At 42.0% G+C, this 12,412-nt stretch overlaps 1 protein-coding gene across 1 annotated transcript in view; it reads right to left on the bottom strand.

Annotated features, from left to right (window-relative positions):
* The window catches only part of FAM19A4 (family with sequence similarity 19 member A4, C-C motif chemokine like), a 175,668-nt gene that overhangs the window by 28,339 nt on the left and 134,917 nt on the right, over nucleotides 1–12,412 (bottom strand). The gene's annotated exons all lie outside the window — the stretch shown is intronic.

Below are 12,412 nucleotides of genomic sequence, written 5' to 3'. Positions count from 1 at the left end.
CAGTAGACAGAGATTTGGCTTCTGGGACCTTTAGTCCCCTGGTATCATACCCATGGCTATGTTATGTTATTTACAGAGAGAGATTTTGCAGCTGTAATTAAGATTATTAATTGGTTGAGTTTCAGAGAGCGGGATTATCCTCGGTTACCTATGTGGAGCTAATGTCATCATGTGAGCCCTTCAAAGCAGAGAGAGAGAATCAGAAGGGGAAGGCAGGTTGAAAATCTGAGGAGGGCTCAAAAGCATCACTGTTGGCTTGAAGACAGAGGGGCCAAGAGCCAAGGAAATGGAGACCTCAGTCCTACAACTACAAGGAGCTGAAATCTGCCAAAAACATGGGTGTGCTTGGAAACAGATTCTTCCTTCAGGACCCCATAAAGGAATGCTGTTCTGTTGACGCCTTGAATTTAACCCAGAGAAACCAGCCAAGCTGCGCCAGTCTTCTCATAGAAACAAGCCACTAAATTTATGGTCATTTGTCAGAGGAGTAATAGCAAACTGATAGAAGACCTTTCGCCAAGATACCCTCATCATTAACATGTGACCCCATTTGCTTCATCATTCACTTTCTTTCATATCTTTTTTCTGAGCCATTTAAGAGTAAGTTGAAGACATGACATTCCTTCACCCCTAAGTACTGTGTATTTCCCAAGAATAATTAATTAACTCTCTGACATAATTAACAAATTCACAAAAGAATGTTAACATAAAGCTGTTACATAATTGACAATCCTCAGTTCAGTTCAGTTGCTCAGTCGTGTCTGACTCTTTGCGACCCCATGGACTGCAGCATGCCAGGCCTCCCTGTCCATCACCAACTTCTGGAGCTTGCTCAAACCCATGTCCATTGAGTCGGTGATGCCATCCAACCATCTCATCCTCTGTCGTCCCCTTCTCCTCCCGCCTTCAATCTTTCCCAGCATCAGGGTCCTTTGTAATGAGTCAGTTCTTCACATCAGGTGGCCGAAGTAATTTCCCAGATTGTCCTTCAGAGCAGTTTTCCTTCTCCCTCAGGATCTAATGCAGGATCCTGCATTATATTCAATTCACCTTTCTTTAGTCTTCTTTTGGCAGAACTATTCCTCAGGCTTTATCTTTCACAACTTTGACATTTCTAAAGAATATAGTCAGTTATTGTGTAGAATGTTCCTCACTTTGGATTTGTCTGATGTTTCCTCCCGATGAGAGTCAGGCAATGCACTTTGGCAGATTACCCTAGAAGTGACACGGTTCTTCTCAGTGCATCCTATCAGGAGGCACTTAACGTCCATTTATTCCACGACCAGTGCTGTAACTGTTAATTACATGCTTAAGGTGGTGTCTACCATGTTTCTCCATCTCTAAAGGTATTATTTTGCCCTTTGTAATTAATATGCATTTTAAGGGGAGATATATTGAAACAATGGCAACACCCCATTCTTCATCAAACGTTCACCCATTTTTAGCATCCATCGATGATTTCTATCTGAACCAGTTATTAACACGATGGTTGCATAACTGATTCTATATTAATGTTCAAATTCTCTCAGATCTAGACAGGAGGAGATCCTTCACACTGGCAGCTCTGTCATGTTGACATATCCCCATTACTCTTTGAGTTCTTACTAACTTTCTGGCTCAAATGGAGACTCAAAGATGTGCCAGACTCACCCTTTATTTTCCCTGCCGTCATCATTTTTCTCAAAGGAGACCTGATTGTTCTTAGTGGGGCATCAGATTTAGAAACCAAGGTCTTGGCACAAAGGTTTATTCTTTGCTACCAGGGAGTGATGTGGGGCTGAAAGGATAGATAGATCTAGGAGTGTGTGTGTGCATGTGTGTATACAGCGTAAGTTCACACCAATATCTCCAATTCCAACCTAGCACCACAGGTTCTCACTGCTCTGTCCACAATTCTCTATTTGTATCTCCTGACACCAACAATGAGAAACCTGACTTCCATAGTCCTGTAACAAACAAAAAGTAGTTTGGGTTTAATTTACTTTGGAGTTCATTTTATCAGTTAGAACTCTTCTGTTATAACAACGGAAACTGATCTGAGCTCACTTAATTCAAAGAGGATTTACTGGAAGAGTATCAGGAGCATGCAGAGCAAAGAGAGAACTTAGGTTAATAATGTGTGTGCACTTAGTCACTCAGTCGTGTCTGACTCTTCGCGACCCTGTGGACTGTAGCCCCCCAGGCTTCTCTGTCCATGGGATTTCCCCCAGGCCAAGAATACTGGAGTGGGTTGCCATGCCCTCCTCCATGGGATCTTCCCAATCCAGGGATCAAACCCAGGTCTCCTGCATTACAGGTGGATTCTTTACCATCTGAGCCACCAGGGAAGCCCAGGTTAAGAGTAGCTTAACCTATTCTCATGAGTGACCCTGAGGGAATGACTCTACTCAGTGACTCCGTCATTCTGTTCAAGGTCATGTCAGCTGCGGCAACCACCATCTAAGGTGATCCCCAGTCAGCCCTGCCTCCCCTAGACCACACACTTGCGCAGTCCCTTCCCACATGGTACCAGGGTGGGTCTGCAAGACCAAGAGCCTGCTGTCGTAAAACGGCACTTCCAACATTAGGTGGCCACTCTTCCTGTGCGCTTCGGATCACACTCTAGGGAAACCATGGCATAAGCGGCCCTTATAAAGAAACTGAAGCCTCTTGCCCCTAACCCTGTACGTGAGCTTCTAGGTATATTTCCTCTGATGCTGCACCAGCACTGGTCTGTGTGCCAATACCAACAGCAAACACCAGGAGCAGGGGTTTGAGGAAGCCGTGGGCGTGCAGCTCTGAGGGCCTGTGGCCAGGAGTTAAAGTCTGCTATCACCAGTCACAGAAGTGAGTAAAATAATATACAGCTGACCTGTGAACAATGCAGGAGTCAGAAGCATCAACTCCCACAGATAATCGAAAATCTGAGTGTAACTTATGGTTGGCGCTCCTTACCTACAGTTACACATCCACGAATTCAACCAACCACAAGTCATATGGCACTACAGTGCATATTTATTTAAAAAAAATCAGAGGATAGTGGACCTGCACAGTTCAAGCCTGTGTTGTTCAAGGGTCAACTGTACATTGTTTCAAGCATCTAAGATCAGGGCTAATTTGTTACAGAGTAATAGATAACTAATACACTAACTCTGGTTGTAACTAGGATGGAAAGACTTAGCTTTGCTCTAATTTTTAAAAAGCTATACAAACAACATTACAGAGGCAGTGTTAAGAAATTATTAATGAAAGGCAAGCTTTTGAGTACCCTCAGAGCACCCAACTCACGGTTTTCACAGATTCCATTTACATATAAATTGTTCTGTGAATTACAAGAAATCTCATCTACTCATTAAAACAGGTTTCCCCAAGGAGTCCCATGGGTTAATGTTTTGCTCGGTCTCTGTTGTTTGGCAAATATGCTTCGAATAACAAAACTCATTTAAAAAATTCCGGATTTCAGATTTTCAGTCCATACAGACAGGCCTTCTACAAAATAATCTCTGTATCATGCTGAATGATTTTCTGGCCCTTCCCTATCATACCATCTTAAACGGGGAAAAACAAAATCCAAATAATGGTGAGAACAAACACTAAGGCAAAGTTTCATTTGTAAAATACATAAAAGTGGAACCAGGACCCAGAGACTCAAACCGCCAACATGAGAGACAGCTTTCAATCCACAACACAAGAACACATAAATATGAAAGATATAATTAAAACTATAAACCTAATTAAATGTTCACAAGAAGAGTGTTTATTTCCCATAGGTAGTTGTGATTGTAAGAAAGTACATAAATAAAAAATAAAGAGTAATTACAGTGTCGGTAAAGTAGCATGGAACTTCAGCACCACATGAGCAGAGAAGTGAGGACGGGGAGAGTTCATGGGAGAGTCTTTCTCTGGTTTCCAATTGCACATAAGCGCCTTCAGGTCAAACAATCTAGACAGGCAACGACTTGGGGCCGGGGGAGAGGGGGGCCAGTCCTCTCCCAGTGGCCACCCTCCCCATCAGCTGCCGCGACACACTAACCCAGACTGGGTGGCCTCCAAACAGACTTTGTGTCTCAGAGTTCTGAAAGCTAGACACCCAAGACCAAGGCGCTGGCCAATTCAATTCCTGGTGAGAGTTCTTTCCCTGGCTTTAGACAGCCTGTTGTTTTTTATTTTAATTAATTTCCTTTAGCTTTTTGGCTGCACAGCATGTGGGCAGGCTCTTAGTTCACCTGACCCCCCTGAACTGGGAGGTCAGAATCACAGCCAGTGGCCTACAGGGAAGTCCCCCTCCTTCTTACCGTGTCCTCACGTGGCAGAGATAGCACGCTCTAGCATTGCTTCCTCTTTTCTCTAAGGACACCAGCCCTGTTAAATTAGGGCCCACCCTACGACTTCATTTAACTTTTATCGCCTCCTTATAGACCCTGTCTCCAAACACAGCTGCATTTGGGTCTCAGGGCTTCAACATATGAATTTGGTGGGGGAAGTCTATAACAGCCATCATGCCTTAATTAGACTTTAAATGGCCATAGAGAGTCTATAATGAAAGCAGCTGTATACCCCATTAAGAAAATAAAAGAAATATGCTTTAGTAACTTCCTAGACTAGCCAAGAAGTGATGTGAACATTCATTAATATTATAGTTTGCTGAGAGTTTGTTGCTATTTAGATAACCATCCACAAATGCAAATAGATTTTTTTTTTTTTCTATTCAGTCTTGTCTCTGAATAATCAGCTTGCCTGGTGTAGATTTTATTCACTTATATAGCACCAACTCTGGTACTTTATTGATTTTAAGAAACATTTTTTTTCATCTTTTAACGTGTCAGGAGATGTCACAACTGATAGCATCTTACCATTATAATTGGCATTGCTTTCCCTTCTTTGAAATACACAAAATAGCAGTGTATTTCACAACCGACAGCATTCCTGACTTGATGAACTATGGCAGGTTGCAAGCACTGTTCTAAACTTCCTATAAATATTGTCCCATGTAGTCTTTAAAGATGCTATGATGTAGGTACTATTTTCATTTCTATTTTACATTTAACACAATATCCAGAAATTAATTTGCCCACATTAACACAACTAGAGAATGGAAAGAGGAGAGATTCAAACCTATATAGTGTCTACGATGTTACAGGATGGTGGATAATGCAGTAGTTATGATAGCTAATATTTTACTGTATGTATGTTCAGTTAGTTAGTCGTGTGTGACTTTTTGCGACCCCATGGCCTGTAGCTGGCCAGGCTCCTCTGTCCATGAGATTTTCCAGGCAAGAATGCTACAGCAGGTTGTATATACACAGAAAGAGATTTATTCTAAGGAACTGGTTCAAGTGATTATGGAAGCTGGCAATTCCCAAGATCTACAGGGTGAATCAGCAAGCTGGAGAAGCAAGAGAGCCACAGTGTCATTCTAGTCCAAAGGTGGACAAACTCAAGACCCAGGAAGTGTGTGTTTCAGTTAGTGTCTAAAAAGTTTGGAAGAAATCTCTCTTATTCAAGAGGGACATACAGCTTTTTGCTCTATTTAGGCCTTCAACTGATTGGATGAGGCCCACTCATTTTGGGGAGGTCAACTAATAAACACATGAAAAGATGCTCAGCATCACTCATTATCAGAGAAATGCAAATCAAAACCACAATGAGGTACCACTTCACACCAGTCGGAATGGCTGCGATCCAAAAGTCTATAAGCAATAAATGCTGGAGAGGGTGTGGAGAAAAGGGAACCCTCCTACACTGTTGGTGGGAATGCAAACTAGTACAGCCACTATGGAGAACAGTGTGAAGATTCCTTAAAAAACTGGAAATAGAACTGCCATATGACCCAGCAATCTCACTGCTGGGCATACACACCAAGGAAACCAGAATTGAAAGAGACACATGTACCCCAATGTTCATCACAGCACTGTTTATAATAGCCAGGACATGGAAGCAACCTAGATGTCCATCAGCAGATGAATGGATAAGAAACCTGTGGTACATATACACAATGGAGTATTACTCAGCCATTAAAAAGAATACATTTGAATCAGGTCTAATGAGGTGGATGAAACTGGAGCCGATTATACAGAGTGAAGTAAGCCAGAAAGAAAACCACCAATACAGTATACTAACACATATATATGGAATTTAGAAAGATGGTAATGATAACCCTGTATGCAAGACAGCAAAAGAGACACAGATGTATCAAACAGTCTTTTGGACTCTATGGGAGAGGGAAAAGGTGGGATGATTTGGGAGAATGGCATTGAAACATGTATAATATCAGATAAGAAACGAATCGCCAGTCTAGGTTCGATGCAGGATACAGGATGCTTGGGGCTGGTGAACTGCGGTGACCCAGAGGGATGGTATGGGGAGGGAGGTGGGAGGGGGGTTCAGGATTGGGAACACATGTACACCCGTGGCAGATTCATGTTGATGTATGGCAAAACCAATACAGTAATGTAAAGTAAAATAAAAAAAAATAATAATAAAATCAGGGCATTTAAAAAAATAAAAAATAAAGATTAACCTATAAATTCAAACGATCATCTTATCCAAAACACTCTCACAGAAACACCCAGAATAATGTTTGACCAGGCACCCCACCAGTCAAGCTGACATATAAATGTAACCATCATAAACGTCATACATCTATCTATGAAGTTTAGTGTTGCTAGACAGGAAAACAATGAGAGTAGGAAGCAGACAAGAAACTAGCGGCTTAGTTCTCTATGAAGACATAGTAGAGGGATGCCTTGTTCAGTAAGCTTAGTACCAGGAATTGGCCACTTCAGATAAATTCACTTAAAACAAAGATGCATTTTCTCTCTTAAACAGCAAGGAACATTTTGCTAGGGGAACTGTCTTGAAAACTACAGCAACATACATATAACAACATAAGGGCTGTGCAGTAAGTGAGAAGTTGTGCTGAAATTTCTCATGTGAGGTTTACTTTAGAGCTTCAAGGTGTGGAGTGGAGGATGGACAAATGAGTTACGCAGAAGTGGAGCCAGGTTCACTGGACAGAAACTGGCCAAAGAAGGAGGAAGAAAAGAAAATCACTATCCTTTTTACGCCATTAATCCTTGTCAGTTTCTAAGCCATTTCCCTTCCAAGCTTCTCTGGATAGGTGGATGGAAGTGTATTATTTCTATTTATTTAACCAACAGTTTCATACAGTGTACTATGTGCCAGACACTATTCTCAGTGCTCTTAGAGGCATATTTTTAAACTGGGGAAACTTGAAAAATTATTTATTTTTAATTTTACTTTTTTTTAATTGGAGGATAATTACTTTGCAATATTGTGATAGCTTCTGCCACATATCAACATGAATCAGCCATAGGTATACATACGTCCCCTCCTTCTAAAACCTCCCACCCCATCCCGCCCCTCTAGGTTGTCACAGAGCCCCGGCTTTGGGCTCCCTGTGTTATACAGCAAATTCCCAAGGGCTATATATTTTACATATGGTAATATATACATTTCAGTGCTACTCTCTCAAATCATCTCACCTTCTTATTGCTTTCCACACTTCTGAATTTGCAGTCAGGTAGTATATGTTCTTTTCCCAAAAGGTGACATAACATATTGGCAGAATTGTAAAATCTAATATGCCTGGCTTCTCACTCACCTGAATAATTTATGTATATACCATTAAAAGAGTTATGACAATCCTTACGACAAAAATTCATTGCTTTGGGATTGCTACAGAGGATAGATTAACGTTATATGCTTAAATATGTATCTGTTTTTCTTATTAAATATGTTTTTAAGAAAAGTTGACAGCAGGGTAAATAAATGCATATTTGTCCCAGTGCAGTCAGGGTCTTCCCAGGATAAAAGGGATAAAATATAAAACCTCATTTGCAATAAAAGTTCTACTTTGATTGGCTGAAGCTAACTAAAAGCTGATGGAGAGACAGAAGGCGTCCAATTAGGGTGAGTTTCCTGATACTGCTATTTCCCTCACATCCTTTTGCTTTTGTTTAAATCCTTTCCCTGCTTCCTCCTCCAGCCCAGCACAGGAAAATACACCCTCAGAGGGAAGCCTCACACTCCAGTGATCTTAGCAAGTGTTTCTTTGATTTGAGCAGGGTTTTCTCTACAGTATTCTCAGCCTCCCCCTCCATGGGAGTGGAACACAGCAAACAGAAGGCTGAAAATAAGACTTCATGAAAGCACAGAATGAGGCCGTGGCACGCCACTTGCCTTTGGGAGACAAGCTCACTACGCCTAGTTGTGCTTCCCAACTAAACTCTCAACTTTCTTCCCCAGTCCTGGCCCTGACTTGGCTCTCTGTCAAAACGAGATACATGACACTATGGACATTAAGACTATGGTAACCACGGGACCACCAGCTGGACAAAAGTCATAACTTCGTTGTGCAGACAAGTATCCCCTGGGCTCCTGCTATGCTCCAGGCCTCCACTGGGGTTGAGCAAACAGTAGTAAAGAAGAGAGATGCTTCTGGCCTCAGCAAGTAGAGATAACAAATGGCAGTATCTGATGATTCTCCCAAGGTGGAAACGGACTTCTTCCCCGAAGGTAACCAAGGAAAGAGCACTGGACTTGGAGTCAGAATTACTGAGCTGCAATGCCAGCTTCCAGACTTGGGGAATTCAACTCAATAATTCAACCTCATTTTTCTGAATACACAGCTAGTCTTATCTATCACACACGATGGTTCTGAATTTCAATTAAAGTGCTTAATGATATCATGAGCTACTTCAAACATCATAGATGTTGAATGAATGACTTTGGGTTTTTGTTTACACATTTATTCAATAACTATTTGTTGAACACTTGCTCTGTGCCAGACACATGGAAACGTAACACTGACCAAGACAGGGCAAGGACCTCTCAGATTCTGGTGATGAAAGCAACACAAAGCAGCAGAGATGGAATTTAAAATAGGGGGGGGGCCAAGAACCTAACATGTCAGTGTGCCATCGCAGTAGATGAGAGACGAACACTTGCAGATATCTGAGGGCAAGAGGCCCTGACACCTGGTGCCGCCTGAGAGAGAATGCAGACTGAGTGGGCAGCTTCCCCAGCACCTCGTGGGTCACAGTGGGGGCTTGGGCTTTACCTACAATATGACTCAGAGCCCCTGGGAAGTGTGAACTTGGAGTGACCTGCTATGACAAACCTCTGTAAAGGCTCTCCTGTGATGAGCGCAGGCTGAAGAGGAGCAAGGCTGGGAGCAGGGACGCAGCTCCTGTCACCATAGTCCAGCGAGAGGTGGCGATGGCGCGGAGCAGGTGGCAGCATTGGTGATGAAAGGTGGGGATTTGGGTACAGTTAGAAGGCAGAGGTGAGGGGATGTGCTGAGGGGTTACATGTACGGTGTGAGCGGAAGAGAGGCGTCAAAGCAGACTCTGAGGCTGCTGCCTTGAACAACAAGAAGGGTGGCGATGATCCTCCAAGAAATGAGAGCAAACCAGGAGCTTACTTGGTTTTAGGTTGCTGGTTAGACACCTAACTGAGGAACATCAACTAGGTGGTTAGGTGTGAGACTTGAGTCTGAAGATTAAGAGAGAAGGTTGGCTTAAGTCTGTCCATCATTAGAATACGTGGATGGTATTTAAAGTCATCAGACTGGGTCAAATCCCCAAGGAAGTAATTGGACCTCAAGAATTTTTTTTTAAGGCTCACTTTAATGGTACACATTTGGAAGAAAAGGAGTGACCAGCGGCCTAAAACGAGAACCAAGGATGAATGAGGGGTATCCTGGCAGCCCCAGGGGACAAAGGTTTCAAAGATAAGGGAGTGATCGTGTTAAATGCTGCTGTGAACTGAAGTAAGATGAGGACCCCTGGACATTACAGTGTTAAAGCCACTGGTGGTGTTCACAAGAAAAGTATCAGAAGAACAGTGGAGGCAAATCACGATTGGAACAGGTTTCAAGAAAACATGTAAAGTGAGAAATTGGAAACAATAATTACAGCTAGAAATTGTGCTGTGAAAGGCAGAAGAAAAATTAGAATGCATATGGTATACAGATGTTAGCAATTTTTAGGTAGGAGAGTTTATAGCAAACATATATCAGTTCAGTTCAGTCACTGTCATGTCCAATTCTTTGCGACCTCATGGACTGCAGTACACCAGGCCTCCCTGTCCATCACCAATTACTGGAGTTTACTCAAATTCATTTCCATTGAATCGGTGATGCCGATTCATCCTCTGTCATCCCCTTCCTCTCCCACCTTCAATCTTTTCCAGCATCGGGGTCTCTTCAAATAAACCAGCTCTTCGCATCAGGTGGCCAAAGTATTAGAGTTTCAGCTTCAACATCAGTCCTTCCAATGAATACTCAGGACTGATCTCATTTAGGATGGACTGGTTGGATCTCCTTGCAGTCCAAGGGACTCTCGAGTTCTCCAACACCACAATTCAAAAGCATCAATTCTTTGGCTCTCAGCTTTCTTTATAGTCCAACTCTCACATCCATACATGACTACTGGAAAAACCACAGCCTTGACTAGATGGACCTTTGTTGGCAAAGTAATGTTTCTGCTTTCCAATATGCTTCCTAGGTTTTATTGGAGAAAACTGGATACAGAAAACTGCTATAGAGACATCTGAGCAGGTAGGAGGTTATGGGCGCAACCTATGTGAAGAGGTGGGCATTTGATAGAAGCACACACAGCTCACGTATAACCCTGCTTATCCCAGTTTTCTGGGTGTCACCATTGTGCCAGATATTCTATATGGAACCTGTGTTCACTGCTATATGACTATTCACTGACATCATCAGTTAAAAAAGTATGCCTGGTCACACAAATCTAGCCCCCGCTCAACAGCAGGAACTGTACCATCAAGTCTCAGGGCAGCCTCTTGGCGATGGTCCAAAACATCCCATGACGCGAGTATTACAAATGCTGAAGAATCTCATAAAGCCATTGCCAGTGGCATGAATAGAATAGCTGCCTGAATACTACTCAAAGCCATTTTACTGAGAATACAGCAGATTTAAGTCAAGAGGAGAAAGTCACCTGGAAACACTTCTCAGAAGAGAGTGGCTGGGACGTCCCTGGTGGCCCAGTGTTTAAGACTCTGTGCTCCCAATGCAGGGGGCCAGGGTTCGATCCTCAGTCCCTCATCAGGGAACTAGATCCCACAGGTAAGTTCCCACAGAGAACTAGATCCCACAACTAAGAGTTTGCATGCTACAACTAAAGACCCATGTGCCACAGCTAAGACCCGGCACAAACAAATAAATATATTTTTAAAAAAGAGAGACTGACTGAAGTGTCAAAGGGGTAAAGAGAAGCTCATAGAGAAATGAGGGAAGCTCCTGAATGGTTTTGTAGACATTTATCATCATACAGCAGAAGGCAATAATAAAATTAAAAATTACACATTACACTGTGTAACAACTTTTCCCGGTATAAAGTCATATCTAATTCAGTCTAAGAATTATATCCCACCTACTTGCTCTTTCCCCCCTCAAGACCTTCTTCCGGTACTCAAAAAATGCAATACCATTTTTGAGGAGAAAATTATTACTATCCTATTACAATAGATATTATGAATATAATTTTCAATAAAAGATTAAAAGTCAAAAGAATAATATGTTCTAACTCAACACAACTCAGTTGCTTTCCTTAGTTTTTAGAGTATCTACAAACTTCCCATACTCAGCAAGTTTAATTCATCTTACCAAAAATGTTCTTCTTTCACTACTCAACAACACACGTATTCTAAAGACTTTCCCTCCACACTTTATCAAGGGCACTATCTCTCTGCCATTCTTTGTTAAAAATACCATCAACTAGAAGACACATATACAGGGAAGACAATAAGCAACATAGAATAAGCGCTCGAGAGGATCTCAATATTAGATGACTATATATTTCACATGTAGTATTTCTGATTATTTATATATACAAACTAAAAGTTCCAGATTAATTATTACATAATATAAAAGCTGTCTTTAATTAGTAACATATACTTTCACATGTTACACTGAGATGCACCTTTTCCAGTAGTCATGTATGGATGTGAGAGTTGGACTATAAAGAAAGCTGAGCACTGAGAAATTAATGTTTTTTGGGGTTTTTTTTCTTGTTTTTTTTTTTTAATTTTTATTTTTACTTTATTTTACTTTACAATACGGTGTTGATTTCGCCATACATTGGCATGAATCCACCACGGGTGTACATGCGATCCCAAACATGAACCCCCCTCCCACCTCCCTCCCCACAACATCCCTCTGGGTCATCCCCATGCACCAGCCCCAAGCATGCTGTATCCTGCATCGGACATAGATTGGTGATTCGATTCTTACATGATAGTATACATGTTTCAATGCCATTCTCCCAAATCATCCCACCCTCTCCCTCTCCCTCTGAGTCCCAAAGTCTGTTATACACATCTGTGTCTTTTTTGCTGTCTTGCATACAGGGTCATCATTGCCATCTTTCTAAATTCCATATAT

This window comes from Capra hircus, chromosome 22 (genome assembly GCF_001704415.2).
Source record: "Capra hircus breed San Clemente chromosome 22, ASM170441v1, whole genome shotgun sequence".
Lineage (NCBI taxonomy): Eukaryota > Metazoa > Chordata > Mammalia > Artiodactyla > Bovidae > Capra > Capra hircus.
Note: the sequence above shows the minus strand (reverse complement) of the source record. Positions and strands in the feature narration are given on the sequence as shown.